The 13653-nt window shown below is 57.6% G+C and overlaps 1 protein-coding gene across 2 annotated transcripts in view; it reads right to left on the minus strand.

Moving 5' to 3' along the window:
- CNTFR (ciliary neurotrophic factor receptor) overlaps positions 1 to 13653 on the minus strand; it is a 39430-nt gene that overhangs the window by 21150 nt on the left and 4627 nt on the right. For both annotated transcript variants that reach the window (XM_055578869.1, XM_055578868.1), the window contains exon 2: positions 8989 to 9102. The gene's annotated coding sequence lies outside the window, so the exon portion shown is untranslated. The remainder of the gene's footprint in view (positions 1 to 8988; positions 9103 to 13653) is intronic.

The raw sequence follows: 13653 nt of genomic DNA on the forward strand, positions 1-13653 counted from the left end.
ACAGGGAGCACACGATACTAGCAGAGATCCAAGGGCAGCGGGAGAGACATGACCTGGAGAGAGCGACAGAAACAAGACACAAGCAGGGTCTCTGTGCCCACTGACAGCATCTCTCTAAGCCCACTCACCTCCGGCAATGTAAGGGGAGGATGCCGTCAGTGTGGCCATACTGGCGGATCTGAGACAAAAGCAGGGCTTCCAGGGGCTGGGGGGCTTCTGCCCATAAAGCCAAGAGCCTAGCCCCTAGGGGATAAGAGTGGCTGGAAACCCCACCCCACCTACAGGCCCAGGAAGTCCCAGGCCACTTTGAGTTCCCTCTTCCCTCCGAGTCCCAGCTGGACCCATTCCCAGGTAGGGAAGCTGAGGCCAGAGACATCCAGGCTACACCTCTGCCCTGCCCTAGCTCACCTCAGGTCACCCATCCCAGGGCAAAGAGCATCTTTCCCAGGAATTTTCCAAGTCCACACCCACGGCTCTGGGATAGATCTAGAGCATAAATGCTGTAAAGCCCCAGATGAAGGCTATGTGAACTGGCCCAGGCTCCATAGACCCTTCCAGAGGGCCAGCCTGGCCTCCAGCCCCAGACCCAGCAGTGAGGAGAGAGCAGAAGGCACCCCACTACCAAGTGCCCAGCAGCCCAAACCCCTTGTGAGCAGAAGCCCAGCACCTCTCCCGACACAGAAGCCCAGTGTCGCCACATACACACACACAGGTGACTCATCAAGAGACCATCCTGGCCCCCAACTTACCGTCATGTCCCACGACGACACAAGGACACCACCACACAGTAATAACAACATTCACTAAAATGACACAGCTGCACAGCTGACAATGCCCACAGGGGTACTGACAGTCACTACAGTGATAACGATGCACTGAGTGACAGTCACATCCAGTGACGCCAACAAACAGGGGGATGACACCTGTTGACACTGACACAGTCCCAGTGACAGTAACCTTGGCATCAAAGATGCAACGAGACTGCCAGTCACTCAGGCTGACAATGATGGTGACATCCACAGTGATACAGGGAGGCTGACAGACTCAGTAAGATGGACAGTCACGTCGAGTTAACACCAGCCTGCAGAAATGTTGACACCATGGAGGCTGACAGTCTCCAGCCACGACACTGACAGAGTGACAGGCTCCGGATCAGGGATCTCAACTACCAAGTTTCTGGCTTAGGATCCAGGGCCCAAGACCCCTCTCGCCGGTCCCAGCAAGGTCCCAGGTACCCTGAGCCCTGACCCTCACAACCTGCCCAGCCGAAGGCAAAACCTGAGAAAGGGAAGTGTGAATTTGAGAAAGCCCCTATTCATCCTGCAGAAAGAGGGCAGGTTAAGTTAATCAACCCAACCCTGAGGAATCCCTACCACATACAGGGTGAGGGTGGGAGTTCTGAGCACCAATGCCTGGAGCCCAGCTCTGACTGAGTGTGTGCTGATGTGCAATAGTGTGTTCAGAGCTTTAGGCTTCAGGGTGTTGGTTGGTGTGGGTCAGGTGGGCTCAGTCTGGCCTGGAAAATGATGAACAGCGAGGGCCTACGTGGTGCCTTTGAGAAACTGAGACCCAGTGAAGGTCACTGGCCTGGACCCCACGCCCCTGGTCTGGGGCTGGGGTGAGGTCAGGAGTGTTTCTCTGATGGAGAGCATCTGGCCTACAGCGGGGGCCATGGGGATATCTCCATGGCTTCCAGTCCCCTTCAGCAACCCCAGACTCTGGAATCCTCCAGGAAAGGGGAAAGGCACTCTCTCTTGGGGCCTCATCCCCTTCTCTTCGCCCTGCAATTGCCCTAGGGGACACATCCTGGGAATAAGGCAAGAACCTGGGACAAAAGAACCCACTGATTCAAAGGCCTGGGAAACTCTACAGGCCTCAGACCTGCAGAGAAATTAGGGTGAAGGGAGGAAGAGAGGCACCTACTCTTGGGGACAGAGAGAGAAAACGAGGGACAGAGCAGGGGCAGAGATAGGGACAAGGGCATGGTGGGCAGGGAGGCTCAGCCCCGGCTGGCCTAGGGGGAGCCGGGGAGAGACAGTCTGGGCGGGCGGGAAGCTCCAGGAGCAGGAGGAGGGGCTGAGGCCAGAAGGCCCCCAGATCCCACCAGGCCTAGGCAGCCTGGACAGCGTGGGCGGTGAGGGTGGGGGCAGAGGCCGGAGGAGTCCAGAGGCTGGGGTGGGGGGGAGGCCAAGGAGGGAGGCCTGGCCCCTGGCAGCTGGCCCGGCAGGCCCCCCCTGGGGGAGGGGGCGGGCCCAGGTCAGGGGCCAGCTCCTGGGCTGGGGCTGGCTGGCCATGGGGCAGGCTCCCACTCCCCATGGCGTCTCTCCCTGTCTCTGAGTCTCTGGTCTCTTTCTGTCTCTTTGAATCCAGACCCGGCCCTCCTCTCAGCGGCCCTCCACCCACCTTAAGGGGCACAGGACCCAGAAGCTGTGCCTGGGTTCAAGCCTTATCTCCTCTTCCGATGCCACCCCATCCCCACACACTCCAGGGGCAAGCCCCCCATGCTCTGGGGGAAGGACACTGCCCAAACATAGCGCCACTCCTCCCTCATAGAAGGGGGGCAGGATGAAGCTGAGCACCAGTGGGAGGGGGGCCAGGAGGGAGGCGGGGGGTGGGGAGCAGTCCCCCAGCTCCAGTCTCTGGCTGAGGTTGTGGAAAAGGAGGCGGCCCAACGTGAATGAATTGGGGGGGCGGTATCCGCACCTGCTATTGTGACCTCCACAGCCGGAGATGGGGGCCTGGGGGGGGACAAGATTCCAATGGATTTTGGCAGCGGCTTGGACTCTTGAGTGCTCACGCCCCCCACCCCCCAACCTCTTGCACCGTGGGGACCCTGAGATCAGCATGTGCGTGCCCTGCTGCACATGTGTGCTGGCGTGTTGCACGCTTCCCATACCGGGTCTGGATGGGCCACTGGGAGGTGTCCAAGAGAGATACCCATCCAAATCACACCAGCCGGGCCCACACGTGGAGCCCCAGGCGAGCCCTGTGTGCTGCCCGGTGACCTGGGTGCTGGCTCGTCCACGCTCATGTTATGCAGGCCTGGACAAGAGCAGTCCTCTAGAAAGGTCCAGGCTTGCTCCCTGTAAAGTCATCTGACCCAATCCTCTGCCTCTCCAATGGGGAGCAGGAAGGGGCAGAGAAGTTCATATCCTCCCTGTGGGCACATGGGCTCTGGACAGCTTCACAGCATCCAAGATGCAAGCGCTAACCCCCCTCCCCCTAGCCCCAGTCCAGAGTCCCTTCTGGCTTCTAGGAGAATCAGGAGGATCTCTCCATGCAGAAGAGGGCCACACACCAGTCTGGTTAGGTCTAGGGGGAGCCAGGAGGCTCCTCATGGAGGAACAGACGCTGCAGGAGGTTATAGACAGCTGGAAGGCCTCCATGGAAGGCGGGGGATGGGCAGGTCAACAGGGCTGACCAAGACTTCCCTCAGCTGACAGGGGAGGGGGCTTGCAGCAGACTCACAGCAGATGAAGCAGGAAGGAGGCTGCAGAGCCTTCTGTGGAGACAGAAGGATGGACAGAATCGCTCTCCAGGCTTGGGGGCTGGGACAAAGACCTCTTTGCCTCAGCCTCTCCCACTACCCCCTACGCAGGGCCCCATCACCACTACGGTGCAGACACAACCTCGAATACATACACAGAGGTTGACGCTTGCAACGTTGTGTGTATGTGGGTGCGTGCGCATGCACACACATACACACACAAGGCGGGGTGGGCAGTGCGCGTGAAGCGTCAATGTGTAACAGAAAGAACTGAAGATGGTCTTTCGTACAGAGTCTGAGTTAAGTGGGGGGAACAGAAACTTCAACTGTCTTCACGTGTGCTGTTCTCCTCAACCCCCCTCCACGCACGCACACTGCACACACTACTTCTGAGGAAGCTTCTGGTCTGCTGGGCAAAAGCAAGCCATCCTTCCTCCCCCTTCCTCCCCTCCGCACAGTGGGGAAGCCAAAGCAATCTGTTCCTGATGGGTAAACACAGGCATGAGTATGCGCGCACACATGCTCACACACACACACGCTCACACACACACACACACACACCCGCGATCCAGGGGCAGACAACACCCGGTGCTCGCTTCACCCCAAGACAGAATGCACACTCAGGCTCTCACTACCATCGTAGAGCTCCCCAAAGCCCCCCATCTCCACCGCATAGCTAGAACTTCACAGACACACCCAGGCACCGCTCTCGCAGACACTGGCATCATATTCTCCCATTACCGCCACTCATCACGACCTCCCACGTGGACGCCCACTACCACATCCTCGCATACACTGGTGTGCATGCACACAAGAATCACAGTCAGAGTCACACACACAGACTCTCACACATATGCTCAATCAAAACAGTTCTGGCCTCACATATGGATACCAGCACACACTCAGAACAGTCACCCTTGCACACAGATACTGTAGCACCTCCAGAAACTCCGAGACCAAAGACCCCACCCCCTTCACCCTCAGCCCTCACACCTCTACACCCGGCAGTGAGAAACACACACATACACACCCAGAATAGTCACTCCCTGCTGGGACCTTGGGTTGCCAGGCCCGTGCTTAGGGGAAGGGAAGATAAAGCTCAGGATGGCCTAACACAGAAAGGGAAAGTTTCTAAAAATCGAGAAAGCAGAACACTATTCCCTACTTGGCGCCTTTCTCTGCTCACCCTTTCACCAGCATTCAGGAATGAGGAGAGATCCTGGCCAGAGTAGAGAGGTGAGGAAGCCCCCAGGCGAAGAGATGGTGGTACTGGTAGCAGCAGGAGCCAGCAAGCCCCAGAAGCCAGCCTGCTCCCCAGGACCCTCCCGCCTCCCCTCCTCACCACTTCTTCTCCAGCCTAGCTACCTGCTGTGTGAGCCCAGGCCTCTCAGAAACCTCTCTGTGCCTACAGCTGTCTACAGGGCACCTGAATGTCAGGCCTGGCTGCAGGAAGTGGGGGAAGGGGAAGGAGATGAGACCTTGACCTCAAGCCCCAGCCCCTGCCAAGGCCCTGTCATCACTGTCAGACCCGAAGAGAAATGGAGACAGCCCTGGCCAAGCCAGCGCTGCCTTAACAAACCACCAGGACAAGAATCCTAAAGCGTCCTTGGACCCTGCAGCCCCGCCCCCCATCACAAGAGAAGACGCTGTGTCGCTGTCCAGGCAGAAAGGAATCCAGGCTGGGCTGGCCAGGCCCCAACCCGGGAACAATCATCAGTGCTGTTGACGTCCTCAGCACTTGCTGCTCCAGGTGTAGTGTGAGTCCTGACGCCCCATCCTAAAGAGAGCCTGCTTGGGCTCCAAGGACCAGGCCTGGGAGGGAACACCGGGCGGCAGAGCCTAAGGAAACCAAGCAAGGCAAAGCCCAGGAAGCCAGGTGACAGGGACTTAAGGAAAGTGACAAAAGAATTCAGGCAGCAGGGTTAAGGGAAACTAGGTGACAAGGCTCCAAAGAACACAGGCTGTGGGGGCCAAAGGAGACCTGGCCGCAGGGACCGAAGTTATTTAGCTCAGAGGTGGGGACCAACGAAGCCAAGCCAGAGGCCCACAGGATGTAGGAAAAGAAAGATATTGGGAGCTCATCCCTCTGTCTGGACGTCACCCCCACAACCGGGGCCTCTCTCTCAGTAGCCCCCTTCCCACCCCGGTGGTGGTCCCCTCCCCCAGGCCAATGGACACGGCCAGACCCCTCCTCTTGCTGGAGGCCTGGTCCGGCTGCAGCCAGTGGGCCCCGGCCCCATCCCTGGGACCTCAGGAAGTCCCAGTCCCTCCCACCGGCTGCAGAGGCAGAGGGGGGCTGCTGGGGGGAGAGAAAAAGAAGAGGAGAGAGAGACAGCTTGGCAGGGGGAGCGCCGAGCAGCCGCGGGGGGCGGGGGCCGAGAAAGGAGCGGGAAGCGCCGGGGCGGGCTGGCGGGCGGCGCGGGCGGGGGTGACAAGTTCTCCGGCCCCGCGGCCGCGCGGCCACTGACCTGGGTCCCCGCGCAGGCGCCCCGTCGGTGCCTCCGGCGCTCCGTGGGTCCGCCCGTCCGCCCGCGGGCATCGGGCCCCCCGGGGGTTCGGGGCTGGGGCCCGGGCGGCCCGGGGAGCAGGCGTGTCCCCCCCACCCCCGAGCGTCCCGGCGGGCGGGGGGCCGAGCCGTTGCGAGCGAGCTGGGCGGCGAGCGGGCCGGGAGGCGGGGAGGAAGGAGCGCGCGGCGGGCGAGCGAGCCGAGCGAGCGGAGGGAGCGAGTGAGGGACGGCAGGCAGTGAGGTCATCCTTTGAATCTAATTGTCTGAGTCAGGAGGAGATGTGGCACTCGAGGCAGGGGGAGGGGAGGGGGAAGGGACCCTCCCGGCTCCGGCCCACCGCCACCCCCGCCCCTCCTCACCCCTGGGGGCTGCCGCGGCCTCCCCTCCCCCGCCCGGGCCGAGTCTTCTCAGGCCAACTGGGACCAACCCCGGCCAGTCTCACTCAGGGCTGACCTCTGCTGCGAAGGGCTCTCCGTCCCACATCACCCCCAGAGAGTCTAGTCTCTAGGGGGGACGGGGAGCCCCCTCCCGGTCCAGTGTGCCTTCCTGCCTGTCTGAGGTCAGGGAAAGCCCCCATTCCACCCCAGGTCTACTTCTGCCCTCTGAGGAGAAAGAGGGAACTTCCACCAGCCTTCCTAGGGACCTTGTGCACTCTAGAAGCTGGAGTCCCCAACTATCCGAGTGACCTGCGTTGGAAATTTGGGGGAATCTGGACATTGAACCACAGCTCACCTCCCTCCCTCCTGAGGATGACAGTTCAATGCCAGCCAGTCCTCCAGTCCTGCACTTTGAGGGGCACGAGGACCCCCAGTGGACCCCAGGGTCCCCCTACTCTGCATGCCCAACACTTCAGGAGGGGCAGAAGCCAGGCCAGACATCTAATGTCCCCAGAGGCTGCTCAGGGAACAGGCCACTCCAATGGTTTGGGGAGGGCAAGATGGCAGTTGGGTCCTGGGCTTGTCAGGTGTGTGCACACCCATGCATGCACACAGGAGCACATGCACACGTGTGTATACACACACACACACACACACCCACGGGATGGTGGGGGGAGACCAGGAGGCTGGGGATGCTCACACCGACGGCCACACAGCTCTCCCATCGCCCCCATGGGGGAGGGGTGATAAATATTTAAGGGGCTTTTAGCTCTGAAGGGGCCGAAGCTGGGGGAGGGAGGGGGATCCACGATGCCTGATTAATGGGGTTACGGGCTCGGATCAATCCATCCGCCCGCCGCCTCCCTCCCCCTCCTCCCTCCCTCCGCCTAATGCGCTTTATCAGGAGACGCTTTTCTGACTTGGCAGCGTCGGGTGTTTTAAATAGACCCATTTAGAGCAGGGGTTGGGGGAGAAAGGAGCGGGGGAAGGGAGACAGAGATTGAGACAGGCTGGGAGACAGAGACGAATCAGAAGAGAGAGAGACAAGCCCGGAAGAGAGAGACTGGGAGCGGAGAGACAGAAGGAGATGCAGACACGGAAATAAGAGGCTGAGGATGACACTCCCGCAGAGGCTGAATGGGAGGGTGGGGGACGGTGATGGGAGGCCAAGGGGAAGCTGGGGGGCTGCAGAGCAGAAACAAACAAAAAAGAGAGAGAGACAGACGCAGAGAGACGAAAGGAGCCACCAACAGCAAGGAGAAACCGAGAGAGAGGTTCTCTGCAAGGGCTGAGTGCTAGCCTGGGAGACAGCAGATATCTTTTATTTCCAAAAACAGTTTTTCATCCACTTTGTTAAATTAAAAAGCTGTTTTTAAAGCGGTGCTGAAGGTGCTGCTGGGGGAGGGTGGACAGAACTGCCAAGTCCTCCCTCACAGCCTCCTCCTCTGCCCCCACAGAAGCCGCCTCAGCCTTTTCCCCCCAGGGGTGTTCTCCAGCTCCCCTGCTCTCTGTGCTCCTCAGGGATCCCCAGGGACAGGGTCAGGGCATCTGAGCTACTGTTCATTGGCAGAAAGTCCTTCCTGCTGTCTGGCCTCAGTCCCTCCTGCTCCATGGAGCCCATTCTCTTGCCTGACCGCTAGCCTTCTGTTCTCCGACCCCAGTTCCGGCTCCCTAAGGTGTCCCCAGTGTGTGGGGGGTGATTAGCACAGCTCAACAGCTCAGTTTCCCAACCGGCCACCAAGCTCCTCCCAGGTGTTCCCCTCACTGTTGTGCCAATCTGAACTTCTGATAGACACCCCACTCCAAGTCTTCAGGTCCTCTGGGAACCCGGAGACTGAAGCATAACCCTCTCCAGCCTTCTAAAGTCCCTTTTCTACTCTTCAGAACCCCAGCTCCATTTTAAGTCCCTTTTATGGCCATGATGTTGTCAGCCTGGGATACACTCGGCTCGGACCCCACCCTCAACAACACCCCACTGCTAGTTCTGAAGGGTCAGCCCCCCCCACCCCCACCCCACTTCCAGGCCGGGAAAATGGCCAGTCTGTTTGGGAGCCGAGATGAAAAGCCCTGCCGGCCTTTGTGGGCCTCTGGCGGGTTTTCGACAATAGGCCCTTCCGTTCCGCTCCAGCGCCTCGATTTCTTGAGCACCCCCACCCTGGGGCTGCCAATCCAGGGGCCTTGCCTGGCCTGAATGAAAGGCAGGGAGAGTCAGGCCCAACCCCCAAGGCTGGCCTCAGAAGATTTTGGACTTTCTGACCCTCCATCCCATCTCCTCCAAGCTCAGCAGCTCCCCAGCAATTAAACCAGAGAGGTGCTTTGGGCAGAGAAGAAGCCTGACAATGAGACAGAAACATGCTCCCATATCCGGGATTCAGCCCCAGCAGTGCAGAACTCAGTTTTCTGACCTGGCTTTGCCCTTGCCTGTGTGATGGTGGGTAAGTCTCCTCCCCTTTATAGGCCTGTCATGGGGGCATGGAAAGCCTCAGGAGGAAGGAGGGGGGAAGAACAAGAAGGGATCTCAGACCCTCCTTCACTCACATCCCCAGACCTACGGCCCCCATGGCACCTGCCAGCTGCCCTGAAACTGACCTGCCTCCCCCGGGCCCCCAGCACATACCTCTTCACCAACCGCCGCACACCGAGCACATCAATGTCCTCCTCTTCCTCCAGACGAGGCTCTTCCGGAGACTTCTGAAACCAAGGGGGCGGGATGATGTGACAAGCCTGGGTTCTAGAAGGGCAAAGGGCACAAATCAGAGGCCACAGAGGAGCCGCAGACCTTAGTCAAACTCAGAGCTCATTTCACGCTCACAGCCCCACTGTGAGAAGGGGAGACTGAGGCAGGCAGCAGGTCAGTGTCCAGAAGAGAAAGAGCTGGGAGTGGTCCAGACTCCCTGAAGCACCCTTTGCAGACTTTAGGTTCTGAACCACAGGGACAAGGAGAGGCCGGAAGCCAGCGGCCTGACACCACACACAGATGCAGACCCACAGACCATCTGAAATCCCCACACAACCGGTTCACAGACACAAGCACCTCCACGTCACACACATCCTCCCATGCACACTCACACAGGGACACATGGCCCCCAGCAGGCAGAAACACACACCATCATACTGTCTTCTCCTCATCACCACTATGATTTATTGAGCATCTGTTATGTGCCAGGAACTGTGTTAGGCACTTTATATACATGATCTCATTTAATCTTCATGACTTCTCCATGAGGTAGGTTCTATTATTATTCCCATTTCACAGCTGAAAAAACAGATTCTGGGAGGTTAACTTGCCCAAGATCACACAGCCGATCAACTCCAGAGCAGAGATTTGAGTGCAAATCTCGTTCTGGAGCCCTTCTACTAGTGCAGCTTGCCTCTACAGATCTCTCCCCTGCCAGCAAAGTGCCTTTCCCAATAATAACAGGAGCAGCTAACACTTACTCAGGGCCCTTGATGAGCCAAACACCATGATAAAGACCTAACATACAGTTTTGCACCATATCACCGAAATAACCTTTGAAGGTAATCCTGGTCCCATTCTGCAGATGAGAAAACTGAGGCTCAGAGAACAAAAGCACCTTACCTTGCCCAACGTCACATGACTGGTGCTGAAGAAAGCTATTCTGAAAGTCATTGTTGCTTCTAAGACTCCAGTTACTTGAACAGAGCCCTCGACTTCTACAAGACCCTGGAAGATTCTCAGGGTCCAACTGCTCCATTCCCCACCACAACAGGTCCGAGCTGAGTCTCCCAAAGGCATGATAAGGTGCCTAAACAAATACGCATGAGAAAGGAACTCCATGTCATGTGACTCTGCCCAGAGAGGCAGAGGTACCACCAACCAGGGAGGGATGGCTGGAAACTCAAACAAGGTGTTAGGGACAGGCAGACTGGTGGTAAGAGATACAGACACACCGACAGGCCCACAGAGACAGAGACAGACAGGAAGACAGACACACGGGGCTGAGCGATGACAGAGATGGTGGGGAAAGGAGACAACAGAGGGAGAGGAGGATACAGGCTGACATGAAAAAACAGACAGATACACACTGACATACACAGGCAGACTAATAGAGAGTCATCCAACCTTCAGGAAAAGAAAACTCTGAAAGCAAAACAGGACTCATGTATAAGTGAATGTGTAGGTGAGTATGCATTCGAGTGTGCCTGTGTTGGGGGCATGCAGAGTCTGTATCACTGCACACATTACACCAGCTGCTTCTAGCAGTTTCATCTGATTAATAATAAATGCCCCATAATTACAGCCACTCCCCCCAGCCCTTCTTCCTGTTTTTTTTGTCAGCTGCCGCCAGGCCAGCCCCCTATAGACCCCAGGGCCCCCCTCCATCCTCACCTGCTGCCTTATAGAGGGCTGAGAGACATGAGCCGGGGAAGGAGGCCAGACTCCCAATCTGAAGGGGAATACCCATTTCTCTATGTTGGATTAATGCCCCATGCCTCTAAGAAAAAGGTCATGCCGTTTAGATCTCACTCAGAACCCTCCCCCAGCTCCTCTGTTCCCCTGGTATAACCCCTGAGCCCTAATATGGCCGAGGGGCCCAGGTCTGGGATGCAGAGAGATGAACTCTTGATCACTCATTGCTGAAAGAAGTCTCCATTCACCAAGTTACCTCAGTCTCAGAACCCCACAGGCTCAAAGGAGGAAGGGACCAGGACAGCCCCCCCCCAACCTCATTATTCCCACCCCAGCAGCGCCAGAGTCTCTGCCCACTTGTGTACTCCCACACTTTGGACACCCAGTGGCCCTGCCTCCATTCCTGAGCCCCCTCAAGTCCACCTCCTCCCAGGCCCCCCACCCTAGCTCTCCAAGGCAGCTCTATCAGAGTCAGCTGTGGGTTTGTGCTGATCTGTTTCTAATCGCTGGGGCCTGGTTCACGCTTGCCCACCCCGCCCCCCCAATATTGATTCCATTATTTGGAGAGTCATTGACGTCAGGGACCTGGATGGGTGCCAAAACTGCGTTCTCTCAGGGCCTGGGCCAGGGCCCAGCCCCCATCCCACGATTTCACGGAGGGGCCCAGAAAGGTCAGCTCATGGGCCAAGGTCACATGACATCTGTCCTCAGAGGCTGGACTCATCTTACCTTTTGGGGACCACTGTGAGTCCCTTTCTCCTGGGGGAGAGGGGCTCCACAGAGGCCTGGGGGTCAGAAGTGAGGTGGGGACGTATAGCACAGGATGTGGAAGAAACTCACTGGGACTTGGGCTGCAAGGAAGAGCTCTAGGAGAAGGGATAGAGTCAGCGGCTCAGAAAAGGCTACCTGGGGAAGATATTTCCCTTGGTCACACACCATTTTGGAACACTCTGAAGCTGGACTTGAAATGGTTACCACTGACTACTTGATTTTTATGTCTGTTATCAGTTGTATCTCCAAGCTCTCTGAGAAGGAAATTCTTGGTGGCGCAAGATAACAGATTACCCTAAATGTTGCCATCATGTGACTAACGGGCACCACTCTTTTAGAAACCTCTGTTCCCTACAAAGGAAGGCTCTGTCTCCTGTGCAACTCCCGGCCCATGCTGCCTGCCTCAGTTTCCCCGAATTCTCTCTCTCTCTCCTGCCTCTGTGCCTAGCCCATCAAGATGCAGCCACTGCTACCCCAGCACCTCTGAGGCTCTGGCTGCACAGGGTATTTTTAGGATCTGAACTCTGTGTTCTCAGACAGACATTAATAACCAATACAGACAGTCCACGGTGCCCACAGCAGCTAAACCTCAGAAGTGAAGTGAAAGTCGCCCAGTCGTGTCCGACTCTTTGCGACCCCAAGGACTATAACGTCCATGGAGTTTTCCAGGCCAGAATACTGGAGTTGGGTAGCCGTTCCCTTCTCCAGGGGATCGTCCCAACTCAAGGATCGAACCCACTTCTGCATTGCAGGCGGATTCTTTACCAGCTGAGCCACCAGGGAAGCCCAGCCTCAAAGGCTCAGACCTGGGGTCCACTGCTTTAGCTCGAGTCCAAGAAACCCAGACTTAGAGAAAGCAAGGGACATGCTCACCACCACATGGGGGAGAAAAGGATTTTCTCATCTTCTGAAAAATCCTGAAGCTGGGGAGAGGACAGAAGTGAGCTCTGACCTCTGCCACAGACCTTTTCAAGGAAGAAGCTGCCCATCCTTTGCACTCCTTCCCTGAATACAGGGAAGGCCTTCCTTTAATCTTGCCTGCAAATCACTTAGGGGTGGTTCAAACCAAAAAACAGTGTTATGCCACAGAGGCTGTTGAGTCTCAAGCCACAAACCCCGGAGAGTCCCCTCTCCCCACGGTCTGTCCCACTCAGTGTTCATTCCTCAACATTTCTTGAGCACCTAATCCCTACTGGCCAGGGAATTAGGGACATGGTCCTGCCCACCAACATCACTCAGTCTGGTTGGAGAGAAAGATTGTTTACTCAACACTGGCCTCCCACTGTGTACCTTGTTTATAGCAGAGGCAGGGTCGGTGGGGGCTGAGCCTCGTGGACCCCCGCCCCTAAGTCCCAGATTTCACAGGCAGTTAGTTACTCTGCAGCCTTGCTAAGCACTGCAAAGAAGAAGTAGAGGCAGTATACAGTGGGGCATTCTGACCTCCCTCAGGACTAAGGATGCTTCAGTCCATTCCTGAACCCCAGGACGGGCCCTTGGACCGCCCAGGAGTCACCACCCTAGTCTATTAATAGACTGGTGTTCCAGCCCCAGCTTTGAGGAGCTGGTTCCCCACAGCTGTAGGGTCCAGCTCTTGCCCACATTTGCCCAGCTCCTCCTCTCACCTCCTTGGCTCTGGTGACCCCCAACCCAGCATGGCTCTATGCTTTGGGGGCCCTCTTTGCCCTCTGCAGAGGTAAAGAGGGGCGATGACCTCAGTGCCCTCAGCCCACTGGGACCACGGCCTCCCCAGCCCCTCCCCACAGGAAGCTAGGGTCTGGGGTGGGTGTGGTCACCCAGGGCCACTGGAGTTTACACAGCTGAGGTATTCCCCACACACACCCCCAATCCCTTGGTGGGTCTGGAGGAGGGGTCAGCTCTCTTCTCAGCCTCCTAGTTCTCTGGGACCCCCCTCCCAACCGGGCACACATGGTCCCCCCCCCCCCCCAACCCATCTGCATTTCAAAGAAAATAGGCTCCATCTGTTTCCGATTCATTTACACTTCAACTCACCATGGGGGGGCAGAGCAGGGCGCCTTGCCTTCAAGCCCTCCACCCCCATAGGGGGGCTGGAGAGCACGTGTCCCGCTCTGGGACAAGGAGCAGTTACAGCCTAGCCATCTGAGCCTGAGAGCCAGATCC

The sequence above is a fragment of the Bubalus kerabau genome, chromosome 4 (genome assembly GCF_029407905.1).
Source record: "Bubalus kerabau isolate K-KA32 ecotype Philippines breed swamp buffalo chromosome 4, PCC_UOA_SB_1v2, whole genome shotgun sequence".
NCBI classification, from domain to species: domain Eukaryota; kingdom Metazoa; phylum Chordata; class Mammalia; order Artiodactyla; family Bovidae; genus Bubalus; species Bubalus kerabau.